The sequence below is a fragment of the Canis aureus genome, chromosome 27, assembly GCF_053574225.1.
Source record: "Canis aureus isolate CA01 chromosome 27, VMU_Caureus_v.1.0, whole genome shotgun sequence".
Taxonomy (NCBI): domain Eukaryota; kingdom Metazoa; phylum Chordata; class Mammalia; order Carnivora; family Canidae; genus Canis; species Canis aureus.
The window spans coordinates 24,628,173-24,642,253 of NC_135637.1; the positions used below are offsets into that span (position 1 = coordinate 24,628,173).

Below are 14,081 nucleotides of genomic sequence, written 5' to 3' on the forward strand. Positions count from 1 at the left end.
GAAGGAGAGAGGGAGGGACAGCAAGGGAGAAAGAAGAAAAGAAGGAGAAAAGGAAGGAAGGAAGGAAGGAAGGAAGGAAGGAAGGAAGGAAGGAAGGAAGGAAGGAAGGAAGGAAGGAAGGAAAGGAAGTTATATGGGAGTAAGGAAAAGAGGAAAGGAGGAATGACAGATGGATAGTTAAATGGATGGACGGATGGATGGACACGTGGATGGATGGACGGATGGACACATGGATGGATGGATGAATGGATGGATGGACATATGGATGGGTGGATGAATGAATGGATAGATGGACACATGGATGAATGGATGGACACACAAATGGATGGATGAATGGATGGATGGATGGATGGATGGATGGATGGACACACAGATGGGTGGATGGATGGATGGATGAATGGATAAATAAAATCTTTTGGAGTTGAACAAACACAGATTCAAATTCTTATCTCCCCCCACTAACTTATCTGTGTGATTGGTTCAAATTACTTCCTATCTCTGAGCCTCAGTTTCTTCAATTATAAAATGGAGGTGACGATGCTTAGCTTGCTGTGAGTTCTAACAAAATCATGCCTGTGAAGGGACTGGTCCCACTTTCATCACACCTTTCTCAGAGTCTCCTGGGCAAGGCTCATCTGGCACATACTAGGTCCTCAGGGTGCCTTAGAGGGGGCCATCACTTTTAAGCCCCAGATCGCCCATCTTGCTTTGGGGCTATGAAAGCCCTTTTCTCTGTGGAATCAGAGGGAAATTCTGATTTCACACAGAGGTGGGTAGAGAGCTAGGCTGGGACATGACCCCTGCTCACTGAGGACCAAGGCAGACACCTGTCCCAAGACTTGTCCTCCACAGGAGTCCACAGGCTGGGAGGGTGCAAGCACAGCACACATACCCCAGCTGACCTCCCTACAGGTGGACTTACCTGAGCAGGAAGGAGAAGCAGCCTCTTTCCTCTACCCTCTGTCCCAGGCATTGGAGAAGGGAAGGCTGCACGGAGCAGAAACAGATGTACATGCTGTGCCTCTCTGGGCGACTGGACACACATTCCCAACTGCTCTGCCAACCAGTGAAGAGGATATTTGGGAATCTGGAGAGTTTTCTGAGTGGCCTTCAAACCCACACTGCTCATGTTAAAGTCAAGAAGAGTACAGGCCTTGGAGCCAGGCAGGACCTGTGTTGGCTTCAACTAGTTAGTCTACCTCCTTGACCGAAATGGGTGGACAAATATGTTGCTCCCAAAAGATCACGTGAACTGTATCATGTCAAAGAGATGCGGGCATGAAGAGTGGTCTACTGCACGAGAATGGAAATCTCCAGCCTGTCACCCAGGCCACAGGCCCCTCAGCAGGGCTGGATATCACCTGGACAGGAGGCCTGCCTGGCTAGGACCACTCCAGCGGTGGGAGCATGTGCAGCCGAGGTCACGTGAGTGAGCCTGGTGGATGCAAACTATTGTTCTCAGATCTTCACCTGCTCTTAACCAGCTGTCGGGGGCTCTGCGAGGGACACCTGCCATTTCCAGGCTGGAGCTGCCCCATTCCAAACTCCCCAAAAGTTCCCCCATTAATGGTCCCAGCTCCTCCTACTCAATCCTTCCTTCCAGAATAAAGCAGCAGAGAATTTTCTTCTCCCTGCAGACGCATCCCCTAACAGGGGCCCCAAGAGAGGGCTCTCAGAATAATTGAATAATCCCAGGCAAGTATGAACAGCAGTTGAGGAGGCGTGTGGAGGAGGAACCCAAGGTGAAATTTATTTCTGTCAACTGGTGGTCTATTTCCCTGATACTATTTCCTTGTATACAGATAAGGAGTTATCTTAAATGACCATGTCTTTTTCAATTTGTACTTAACAGTCAATCCCATTTTCCTTATATGATACTATCGCAGCTGGATGAAAAATGCATTCAATAATCCCTAAGGATCTTCATATATCAATATCAAATGGTCTGAAATTGACCTGTTATAAAATCCAGTCCTTCAAGCTAGCAAGAGACTGAATCAAAAAGAAGCAAATTTTAGCGCTCACGGCGTTTTGTGGAAGCTGAACGCTCCAGCACCGGAGCTCACGTTTCCCGGGTCCTTAATGAGAACAAATGCTCAACATCCATTAAAAACCAAAAACTTACCTGGAAGATGTACCTGGATTATTGATACATCTGTCTAACGCATGGGGCCTCTCAGACACGTGGACCAGCAGGAGCACGAAAGCCAGAGGGGTGGTAACAAGATCCACCCAAAAGTTCTTAGGACCCTGAGGTCGGTGCCCCAAGTTGCAGAGTGTCACGGAGTCCCGGGGCTCAGGAGAGAAGGTTGGGACACACGTCTCACACGGCCTCGGTCCCTTTCCACGGCAAATATGCGATATGCGTTCTTGCCAAGTTCCTCTGATGGTAAATAAAATAAGGAGTTCGGCCACTATTCACAGCTCTTCCTCTGTTCGTATCAAGTCCTCAGAAGCTCTACTAGGAGGGACGGACTCTAAAGTCTCCCCAACTCTCCTCATTAATAGTTACGATGGAAGAACGATCAACATTGTGTCTGTACTGAATCCTTAGGATAACCCTCTGCTATTAGAGACTGAAGAAACTGGAGCTCAGCGCAGTAAAAGGACATGCTTAAGGCCATCTATCTGGTGACAGAGCTGGGGTCCAAGCCCAGAGTCTCCTAACGCAGAGACTATACCCTCCACTGCTGCACATTTCAATTAAGTATAAGACTGATTAATATTTGATTAATATTAGAGGAGGAGGAGGAGGGAGGGGAAGAGGAGGAAGAAAGTGGTACAGATGATGCCACCGTCTGGGCTCTTTGGGATCAAAGAGGGGAAAATGAGGTCCCCGTGACTGGGGCAATCAGGGCAGGCTTCCCGGAGAGGTGGTTCAATCGGTGCCCAAAAGGGTGTAGATGCTGGAATTGGTTCTGTTTGACACCCCTATGCTCTGGCCTTGCTGCTATTTAGACAACATGTGGGATCCGTGGGGATGAACCAGGATGGAGAAGACACAGGTCCTGTCCTCGAGGAGGCTCAGATCAGAAATCAGGTCACCACAGGGGTGGAAGAATGACAGCCTCCACGTTGGACTGTCCCTTCCACAGACAGGTACGGGTCGCAGGAGAATCACATGGGCCGAGTCTAAAGTCCAGTGAGACCACCCCAGAGCTGGTGAGCTTGGGCAGTTGACTTCGCCTCTGAGCCTCACATGTTGGTATCTGGAAAATGCGGCAGCAAAACCAACCTTGGCTGGTTGTGAGCATGAAAATCACGTAGGAGGAATCTCCAGCGTGTAGTAGGTGCTCACAGCACATTGGCTTCTTTTCCATCCTGCATGGAACATCAGCTCTGTGAGGACAGGGATGGTGTCTGTTGTGCCACCGCTGGGTCCCGGGTGCCAGACACAATCAGTGCTTGGGGCTCATTTATGAAATGGATGGAGGGATAGATGGATGGGTGGACGGGTGGATGGTTACAGAGGGACCCAAGCTCCAGACATCACATCCAGGGCTAAATGTCCTGCAGCCCCCATGTCCTCCAGGAGAAACGTCCTCTACTTTGAACCAGAGAGCCAAGCCCCAGAAGTCACTAGCTTCCCAGCTCCAGCCTCTTCCCCAGCTCCTTCTAGCTGTTTCACACCAAAGGGTCAGGATGCCACGAATCTCCATGCACGTCTTCAAAGTGTGAGTGTCCGCGTGAGTGTCTCCCACCAACATTAAATCCAAGACATTGAAAGAACAGCCAGATAGCAAACCTAAACACATCCCTGAGCAATGCCCGGGGCTTGATGAGCCGAATTTCTGTCTGGGGTGAGGTGGTGGGGACACTGGGGGCGGCAGGGTCTGTCCCCAGGAAGCACAGCCAACACCTATTGATGTCACTACGTACCAAGGACACTGTGGTAAGCAGCTTATGAGCATCACAGCAACCGACCTTGACAAAAACAGTTTTTCCTTACTTCCCGTAAGGGGGCACTGAGGTCAAGCTGGGATCCAAGAAGCTCCTGAGGAGACACAGAGGTAAAATGAGGCTGAGCCCTCGGGAGCCTGCCATCCAGCAAAATGGGCATTGGCCACAATTCTGAGAATGTATTACTGTATTGTGGTGTATTTATGTATGTGTCGTGAATGCTCAGGGGGAGGTACATCTAAAACTGCCAGAGTGGAAGCAAGGAGGGTTTCCTGGAGGAGGTGGCATCAAAAGCCTGAGTCATATCAGTAATAACAGAGATATTTACCAGAAGTTTCCCAGGAAATAGGTAAAATGATCACTCTTTACTTGCCAAAGGATAGGGATCTGGCCCAAAGAATGGTCCGTGAGCTCTGTAAGTTCCCACCGTAACACCCTGTAAAGGCTTCCCACCAGACTCAGAATACAATCCAAGCTCTGCAGTAGCCTGTATGTGGTCAAGCCCCTGACTATCACATGCCGTCTGCCCTTGCCCACTCCACTCCAGCCACACTGGCCTAACTCTTGCCCGCCCCAGGACCTTTGTGCATGCTATTCTCTCCACTTGGATTGACCTTCTTCCACTATTCATGCAACCAGCTTTCTCTCATCTTTGAATCTCAAACCAATAGTCCTACCTTCAGAGAGATCTTCCCTGACCCGCCATCCAGTGTAAAGTAGGTGCCCCTTCATTCTCCATATAACCACCTTGTTTATTTCCTTGAGGACACTTAGAGGTGTTTTGTTTTGTTTTGTTTTTCCTTTGTCTCTTGCCTTGTTGAATCCATCCGTGCTAGAGGACTACAAATTCCCTGGAGACACAGATGACCGCATGCTTCTCAGTCACTGCTGTATCCCCAGTGCCCATCACATAATAGATGCTCAAGAAAACTCGTCAAATGAATGAATGAACTGATGGCTTCTAAATGTGAAAGAATGGTATCAGACAGAAGCCTGGAGCATCAGATATCCTCTGCACGGCTCTCAGACTTGGCCAGAAAAAAAAAAAATGAGAGGGGTAGACGCAGGATCCCTGCAAGGGTGATCTGTCCTACGAAAGAGGGAGTCGGAGGTGACTTGCTGGAGACACAGCCCAGTTGGATGCGGGAGTGTGGCCGGGAGCGTGCCGAGCGGAGGCAACGGGAGCACGGAGTCTTCCCTCCACACCGCGCGTTTTTCGGAGCGGCCCCAGAAACACCTGCATCGGCATCTCCGGGAAGTGGTGAACAGGTAGTAAAGGTGCATGACTCTGCTGAATCAGAGTCTCCGGGGCTGGAGCCGGGGGATCTGCATTCTCACCAGCTATTGCAGGGTCCAGGTACATCGGGGTTTGAGAAATGCTCCAGCCTCAGAGTCAGCGAGAAACTCGGAGCCAAAGTGAGCCAGCATAAGCCACCGCCAACCGATCTGGCGTTCTGACACCCCCCCACCCCAGGCCTGGCGGGCGCGCGTCCCTTGAGCCCCGGGACCCCCCGGGCCAGCCCTTCACCTCCAGGACAGAAGTTCTCTACTTCCTGAACAGACCCTGACAATCCCTCCCCGTTTGGTGCTAATGGACTTGGGCTGCCCCCGAGCGTCCGCGCTGCGCCCCAGGAACTTGCTAGATCAGGGAGAGAGATTGGCAAACACGATGCAAACATCACTCATCCTGTTTGGTGGTGGGAGAGATTTTCTTTTTTAAAGAGGAGGGAAAAAAAAATCCCTGATGATTGACTGTGTTTTTGCATCTTCCAGCCATTTGTTGCCATGTAATATAGACATTTGCCTGTCAACAAAAACGCCGTCAGTTTTACAAACACACTGATTCCACTGGCTTCGTCGGGGGGAGTGTTTTGACTGGCTTCACTTGTTGAGTATCTGTGCACCGCTCTGCCCCGAGCAGCTGTGATGCAGCCTCGGGCCGCCCGAAGCTCTCTCCTCCCGGCAGACTTCCTTCCCTTCAGACCAGCAGGATCCGACCCAGAGAGGCGCCGGGCCCGTGGGAAGCAGACTGGGCGGAGAGAGAGCCTGGGCCTGGAATCAGACCCGATGGCCCCTGAGCCTTGGGCAAGCCACTTTCCTTCTCGCCACCTCAACTTTTTCTTTTGTAAAATGGGAACTGTTCTCAACCCTTCCCTGTGAGGATTGAATGAGATCGTCTCGGTGAAGGAGGTGGTGCCACGTGGTAGCCAGCCTCCGAGCTGGCCTCGCATCCTCCTCGCATCCTCCTCGGCTTCTGCTGTGCGTGCCTCTGTAGAGTCTCCTCCCACACTGAATCACAGAGGGCCTGTGTGACCAGCGGAAGATGGTGGCCAAGACGGGGCAGGACTTCCAAAGCTAGGTCATAAATCCACTGGTGCTCCCCTCTTTGCACTCTTGGGTCACTCACTGGGGAGGAATCCAGCCACCATGCTGGAGGGTGCTCAAGCAGCCCCAATATAGACCCACGTGGAGACCCAGGGGAACTGAGGCTCTTGACCAAACCAGCCCATGAGTAGGCCACCTTGGAATTAGATCTTCCAGTCGGGGTCAAGTCTTCGGATGACTACAGCCTCCCTCCGCCCCCCCCCCCTCCCCCGTATCTGAATGCAACACTAAGAGAAATCCAGAACCAGAGCCACTCAACTCGGCTGCTCCCAAATCCTTGACCCACGGAAACAATGAGGGACAATATACAATCACTCTTGCTTCAAGCTACTAAATCTTGGGGTAATTTGTTACAGAGCAATCGAGGGTTGATACATGCAGTAACTGGCACATAGATAAATACACCTCGAGATAAATAATAACTAATAGTTATTGTTTTCTGGGCGCCAGGTACTCTGCTCAGCGATTTACATACATACCCCTATCCGTCCTCACCCCACAACTGAGTTAGAGACCCGTATTAGGCTTGCCTTACAGACGAGGCTCAGAGAGATGGAGCCACTTGCCCCAAGCTCACACAACCTGAGAGTGGCACAGTCAGGATTTGAACGGAGCCCTGTCTGACGCCAGGAGGGTATTCGCAGTAGCTATGCCACATGCAATCCAGAGAGCACCAGGAATCAGGGTTATCGGTGCTGGTCCTGACTTCGGAAGGGGTGTTTTCGCTAGCGAGGGGCGGGGACCAAGAAAAGGCAGTTTGTGTTTATGCACCCTGCCCCCACATCCTCCGCGGCAAATGGGACAAAGCCCAGAGTCCCCTGGCCTCAGGACATGGCTTCTGGTAGCCAAGTGGAGGAGGCCCAGAGAGGGCCGCAGAGTCCCCGGGCAGCCCAGGAGGGACGGCCCACTCTGCTGCCTGCGTGGCCTGCACACCAGGGCTGCAGGGGTTAAAGAGAACCGCTTGGCTGCAAGAAAATCTCTCCACCGGTGTTAGAGCAGGGGAAAAAGACAACATGATTGTAAATTCCGCCAAGGGAATTCTGCTATGAATCCGGCTCACCTTTCGCAGACCCCCCCCCACCGCCCCCCGCCCTGCCTGAGAGGATAACTGACCTTTGGAGGGAAATAATGAAAAGAAGAAATTCCTTGGAGAAAATAATGTGTCCGGGCCTCAGTAATGAGATCGGCTCCTTTTATGTTGCCATGGTGACGGCAGTCATTTTATAATACAAAATACATGAATGGGTGCGGGTGGGCGCAGCCTCATCGAGCAAGGGGGGGCCTGGGGGTGGGGGGGTTGGCCTCTTGCAGGCTGCGGTCTAGGGGTCAGGCAAGCGGCCGGGGTCACGGCCCGCGGTGCCCCATTCCCCTGGAGAAGCAGGCCTGGCTCCATGGGTCTTCTTGGGCTGAGGGGGGGTCAGGACTTAGAGGGGGGCTGGGGGTCCGATGGACAACATCAGCCTCCGGGAGGGCTGGGAGTGGGGGTGTCAGGGGGGCCAGGGCGAGGCTCTGGCATATTAATAATAGTGACACTTAACCCCACTTTTCTGCAGGCGTGTGTAAACCAGCACGGGGCCTCATCTTCTCTGCCCCATGAGAGAGCGGGCATAGTGACTCCATTTAACAGATTGAGAAACTGAGGCTCAGAAATGTGAAGCAACACATTGGAGGTGTCACCATAGGGATTCCGGCCCAGGCATGGCTAAGGCCACAGTTTGGGGTCAAGGTGGTGGACTCTGGCCCAGGGAACTTCTCAGGGTGTTTCATGTTGGGCAGTGTGCGTATGTACAAAGGCATTAAGCTCTCACTTAAACTTTGTTCACTTGACAATTTGTAAGTTAAACCTCAATTTTTAAAATTCTTTCTGTGGGGACACCCGGGTGGCTTAGTCAGTTAAGCGTCTGCCTTCAGCTCAGGTCATGATTCCAGGGTCCTGGAATCAAACCCCTTACCAGGCTCCCTGCTCAGCAGGGAGCTGGCTTCTCCCTCTCCCTCTGTCCCCCACCCCCCCTCCACCACTTGGGCTCTATCTCTGTGTCAAATAAATTTTAAAAATCTTTTAAATTTTTTTAAAAATAATAAAATTGTGTGTGTGTGCATGTGCGCACACAAGCATCTAACACAGCGTGCAGATGAAGTATGAGGTCTCTGGGGTCAGTCAGTGAGACCTAAATGCAGACTCAGCCCTAGCCCTAGCTTCATGTGTGACCATGGCAGGTGGCTTCCTGCCCTGGGCACCCTTGTCTTTGCCGGGAGACAGCACAACAACGTGCCCACCTCCTAGAGTTGTCGGAGGATGCTACACACGGGATGGACTTAGCTCACGGGGTGGGATAGAGGGAAAGCTCACACATGCTGCTAAGTGTCGCTCCTCTGTCCTGATGTGTTTTCAGGATTATGATGATCACGACAGGAAAACCAGGTGGAGTGGGAAGCCTTCTGGAGAAGGGACCGGAAGAAAGGAGGAAAGGCGGGGAAGCCAGGAGACAGGGAAGAGGAGGGAGAGCCTGGTGAGAAGGGAAGAGGCCGCACAAGCGAGGCAACCAGAGAGAGAGAGAGAGTCGGGGCTGCGAGTCTGGGAGAACCAGTCACTCTTGCGCTGTGTGGCCTTGGGAAAAGCACTGTCCCTCTCTGAGCTGTGGCTTCCTCGGCTGTGAAAGGATTACCTGGGGGGCCCTGGGGAGCACACAGTAGGTGTACCGGCTGCTGGAAGAGGGAGGAGAGGAAGGGGCAGGGGTGGCAGCCAAGAAGGAAGGGCCAGCCCTCCTTGGAGTGTAAATTTAGCCTCGGACCTTAACTGTCGCTGACACCCACTGTCTGTCCCTTGCTCTTGAAAGCCGGCACCGAGCTCTGCCGCCAGCCGTGAGAACCGGAGGTCAATTCCAGCAGGGACCCTTGGAGGGAAATACAGTGACAGCCCTCAAAATAACAGCCCCAGTCAGCTTTTTATAGATCCGAGCCTGAGCGGGTGGCATAGGGGCGGGTTACAGAGGTTTTCGTCTGGGAAGGTAAATTAGGGAAGGCCCGGACAGCGCTGCAGAGAACCTAAGGTCTGGTCCAGAGGGAAGATCCAGAACGATGACATCACACCTCACCCAGCGGGCTGTGGGTCGGGCTGCCCTGGGCTCTGACCTGGCCACTCGCCTGCAGAAGCCGGGCTGCTTCGGGCATGTCCCTTTGTCTCTCTGGAAAACGGGCTTAACGTCCAAGGCCACTGACACCACCAGCAGCTTCCTGTGCCAGCCCCGCTGAGCACCACACAGGTGCCTTTAAAGCCCTATGCAGTGAGGGCATCCTCATCTTACGGATGAGGAAACTGAGATCCACAGAGACCAGGCAAAGTGCCCAAGGTCACCCAGCTGCTAAGAGGCTTGACAGGGATTTGAACTCACCTCTGGCTCCCTCAGAAGCCCGTCCTCCTGATGCTGCATCCCCTTGGGAGGAAAGGACGAACCACACACCTGGCAAACAATCATGTCCATCCCCGGCACTGTGATGCTTACGTTGTCACCGTGATCCCCAACTTCCGAAATCCCAAAACTGAATCAGGAGCCTGAGGTGAAACAGAGCAAAGCTCCGGGTTGGGGAGAGGCAAGTGTTATGTCAAGGGCATTAGTTTGGGGTCGTTTGGATGCTTCAGGGAGAAATGCCTTCTTGCTGTTCAGTGATCCCTGAGAAAAATGTCTTAGGGCAACACGGAAATGTAAGAACAGGCCCGCCAGCGGGAAAACAACACTCTTTTCATTCCCGTGTTCTATTCCGCGTTGCCGCTGAAGCAGCCGGTTCAGTTAAATAGAAAGTTACCCGGTCACGATTTGTAGGAGCCGGAGTCTGAGCCCAGTGTTGCCACTGGCTCGCAGTGGGATCTGTTTTCCACCTGCAGAGGGAAAACTGAGCGATCGCTTGAGTTCTAAGTGTCAAAGTCCCCGTCTGGCCTTGCTGACCACTGCCCAGGCGTGGAAACCAGGCTCAGAGAAGGCAGAGGGTCAGCCCCGTGTCTCACGGTGGCTCCAAGCCGGACGTCAAGCCTTAGGGCTCCTACTCAGCCCCCACATCCCCCCTCCCCGGCCTGCTTCTCCTGCTCGAGGAGAGCCTGTGACCCTGGTGGAGCGACGGGTCCCTTCTGAGCATCTGGCTCCTCTCTGCCTGGGGCTGGAGGTGGTGTCATGGAGACATCTGGGGGCAATCTGGCAGCCCCCTCAGCCTGTGGATCTCGGAGACATCCTGGGGCGCTGAGCACATCTGGCTGGCGGGCGGGAGCCACAGCAAACATCTGGGGGAGGGCGGGAGGGAGGGGCGGAAGGAAGCCGATGCTCCTGGGGTCTGAGGGACACGGTCCTGGCCCTGCTCCAGGGAGCCAGGTGAGCACTATAGTTTCGGGGCTTCGGAACGTGTGTGTGAGTCCGTGCATGTGTGCACATCTGTGTGGCCATATGTGTGCATGTGTGCGTGCATTTGCGTGACCATTGGTGAGTCTGTTGGGCTTGTGTGTGTGCACGGGTTGTGTCCGTATGCGTACACATGGGGCGTGTGTGTGAATGCGTTGCTCTGTGTGTGCGTGTGTGCGTGTGTGTGTGTGTAGGCATGTGGCACGTGGCTGTCTAGGTGTGCATAATGGTGCTACAGTGCTAAAGACTGGGCTCAAATCCCAGCTCCACCACTCCTCAGCTGTGTGACCTCAGGCCAGTCGCCACCACTCTCTGAACCTGTAAAGATGGGCAGGACGACGGGCGGCCCCAGACCCACAGCCGAGCCTGGTGACTCCTGGGTGTCGTCCTGCCCGTCGCGTCTCTGGCCACCAGGGCCCGGCCCACGGCCCCCAGGAGGGCCCGCCATCGCCCGCCGCAGGAATGCCATATTTCTATCATCTTACCGACAGCGCCAGCCTCTCTCCGAGCTGTTTCCCTTTGGCTCGCAGCCAGATTTGAGAGTTTTATGAAAATTCCCAAGACCTTTCGCCGTCTCGACTTGAGAAGTCGGAGCTGCTGGGGCTGGGGTGGGGGTGGAGGCGAGACTACCGACGGCAGGAAGCAAGCTGCGTTCCTGGTCCCAACGAGGGGCTGCTGGCGGGAAGCTCCGAAGGGCTGGGACGTTCTTCTCCGAGTTAAAAATATGTAGCCCGTCAGCTGCAGCAAAGGCCTCTGTGACCTAAACCTGTAAGAGAAAGCAGGAAGGTGCAGGCGGCGTCTGTTGCCGGCTGGGAAGCAGACGAGGTTGGTCGGTCCCAAAACCAAAGGCGCCCAGCTGGCCTGTGTCAGCCACATGCTCACCCGGGGCGGCAGCGTCCCCTCTACTGGGGACTCTATCCTCAGCCACAGTCTCTGTGGCACAATGCCTGGATCCGGGGTTCAAATCCCGGCTTTGCTTCTTACTTGCTGTGTGTTCTCTAGAGAGTTGCTTTACCTCTGTGAGCCTCAGATTTTGTTTGTTTGTTTGTTTGTTTTTAAGGGGGTTTCATACCCAACTGTGGCTTGAACTCACAATTCTGAGATCAAGAGTCACATGTTCCACCGACTGAGGCAGCCAGGTCCTCCCGAGCTTCACAGTTCAAAATGAGAACAAGAGGGGCTCCTGGGTGGTTCCGTGGGCAAAGCATCTGCCTTCAGCTCAGGTCATGATCCCAGAGTCCCAGGATCGAGTCCTGCATCAGGCTCCCCACTCAACAGGAAGTCTGCTTCTCCCTCTGACCCTCCCCTCTCCTATGCTCACCCGTTCACTCTCACTCTCTCTCAAATAAGTATAAATAAATAAATAAATATAAAATAAAGTGAGAGCAAGAAGGCATGCCTGAAAAGATGTCTCTGAAGATAAAGACAAATGGTATCTGTGAAGCTCAGCCTTCTTTGGTTCCAGAGTTAGGCTGGGCCCATGCCTGGGGGAGCTCTGCTCTCCTGATACACACAGTTGTTTGCGAGAGAGAGGATGGCCCCAGGCCTGCGAGTCAGGAGGCCCGAGCTCTGCTTGCTGTGTGGCCTTGGGCAAATCACTGAACCTCTCTGGGCCCTCTCATAAAATAAGATGGTTGAACTGGACCAGTGAGTCCCCCAGTGAGTTTCAAACATCCCAGTGGCCAAAAGATGGTGGTTAAAAATTTTTTTTTAATTTAAAAAATATATATATGCACATATATATAGTAATTATCTAATATTTATTTTAATATGTTTTAAAAATATCACCAGTTCTAGCCTGGGATGTCTTGGATATTGTTGCTAAGGCTGAGGCTAGGATTTTTTTTTTTGAGTGAATCAATGTAAGGTTGATTTGGAGAATAACCTTGGGTAGATAATGGGGCAAGAACCATTGAGATGGAGGCACCTGGGTGGCTCAGAGGTTGAGCATCTGCCTCTGGCTCAAGGCATGATCCCGGGGTCTTGGGATCGAGTCCCTGCGGGGAGCCCGCTTCTCCCTCTGCCTGTGTCTCTGCCTCTCTCTCTGTATCTCTCATGAATAAATAAATTAAATCTTAAAAAAAAAAAATTGAGATGGCCCAGGAAGGACCAAGTTTGGAGAAACAGCCCTGCAGATTCCACAGAGGAACCCAGTTCAAGTCCCGGCTCCTCCCTTTCCTAGCTTCAAAATGAGGAGCAAGTCCTGGCGTATCTGAGCCTCTGTTGGCCCCGCAGTAAAACGGGAAGGGGAAAAGCACCCCTCCTTCCCCCAGGCTGCGAGGGAAGGATTCATGGGAACGAGGCTTGTAAAATGTTGGACATGACTCTGGCCGATGACAGATGCCCCGTGCAATGAGTGAGTTACACTATTACCACAGAACTTCAATCCTAGGCTAACTCTTAGCACAATTCCATATTACCATTACTTGTACTGTCATCATCCTCCGGAACGCTGTTCCAAGCACGTTACACCAACACCGCAGTGAATGTTTATTAAGCCGCTATTGTGGGCCAGGCCCTCTACATAATTTCTCTTATGTAGTAATCCCCATGACAGCTCTATGGGTCCTACTTTCAAGCGGATGTTTATTGAGCACTTATTTGATTGCAGACACAGGAGATGTCAGAGAGAGCGAGACGGCAGGGCAAAGCCCTGCATCGGAGCAGGTGTTCTTTCTCATCCCCGTGTGACAGCTGGGAGAGCTCAGGAAAGGGACAGAGGCCCAGGACAAGGCCGAGCCAGGATGCGAACCCAGGTCTGAGCGGCCCCGGCACTCGGGCTCTACCCCACAGCCATCTGGAGTGAGGGCACTTCCCCTGTTCACAGCTGTGGAGGAGATTGAGCCTTGGTGACTGTGTCCTCTGCGCTCCCCACATCATCCCCGCTGGAGGACCTGGCCATCCAAGAGGCTGGCACAGCCCCCACAGCCTAGGCTTACAGCTCACCCCCCTGCGAGGGCTTCATCCCAGGACAACGGGAGTCTCCTGGGGCTGAACCTGATTAAAAACACTGTGGGGCGTGCTCCTCTCCAAAAGGTCCTGGGTTCTAATTCTTTTCTTAAGACTCTGGATCCTGCCATTTGAAGGGCTCCGCTTCTCACTTACAGGGTGCTCAGAGTTGAAGGAGGATGGCTGAGTGTGAGGAAGGTGAGCATGACCACTGCACATGGGGGCCCAGGGAGGGTTCCCACAAATCACAAAGCAGACTTGACGTTGGACTCGGCTCCAACTTCCCAGCACTTTGACTTTGGCCATGAGACCTAGTCTCAGTTTCCCCATCTGTAAGATGGAGATAACCTTACTAACTTGCAGGGTTCAGCGTGTGGGGTGTGCACATCACCCACAGCAGCATGAAGGCAGCATCCAGCCTGTTGTCAGACGCGGACTCCCTGTTCAGCCCAGCTCAGA

At 53.1% G+C, this 14,081-nt stretch overlaps 1 long non-coding RNA gene across 1 annotated transcript in view; it reads right to left on the reverse strand.

Annotated features, from left to right (window-relative positions):
- The window catches only part of LOC144299522 (uncharacterized), a 62,074-nt gene that overhangs the window by 15,737 nt on the left and 32,256 nt on the right, over positions 1-14,081 (reverse strand). The window contains exons 3-4 of the long non-coding RNA XR_013366229.1: positions 11,159-11,439; positions 9,678-9,838 (exon numbers count right to left, since the gene is read on the reverse strand). This is a non-coding gene — a long non-coding RNA (uncharacterized LOC144299522). The remainder of the gene's footprint in view (positions 1-9,677; positions 9,839-11,158; positions 11,440-14,081) is intronic.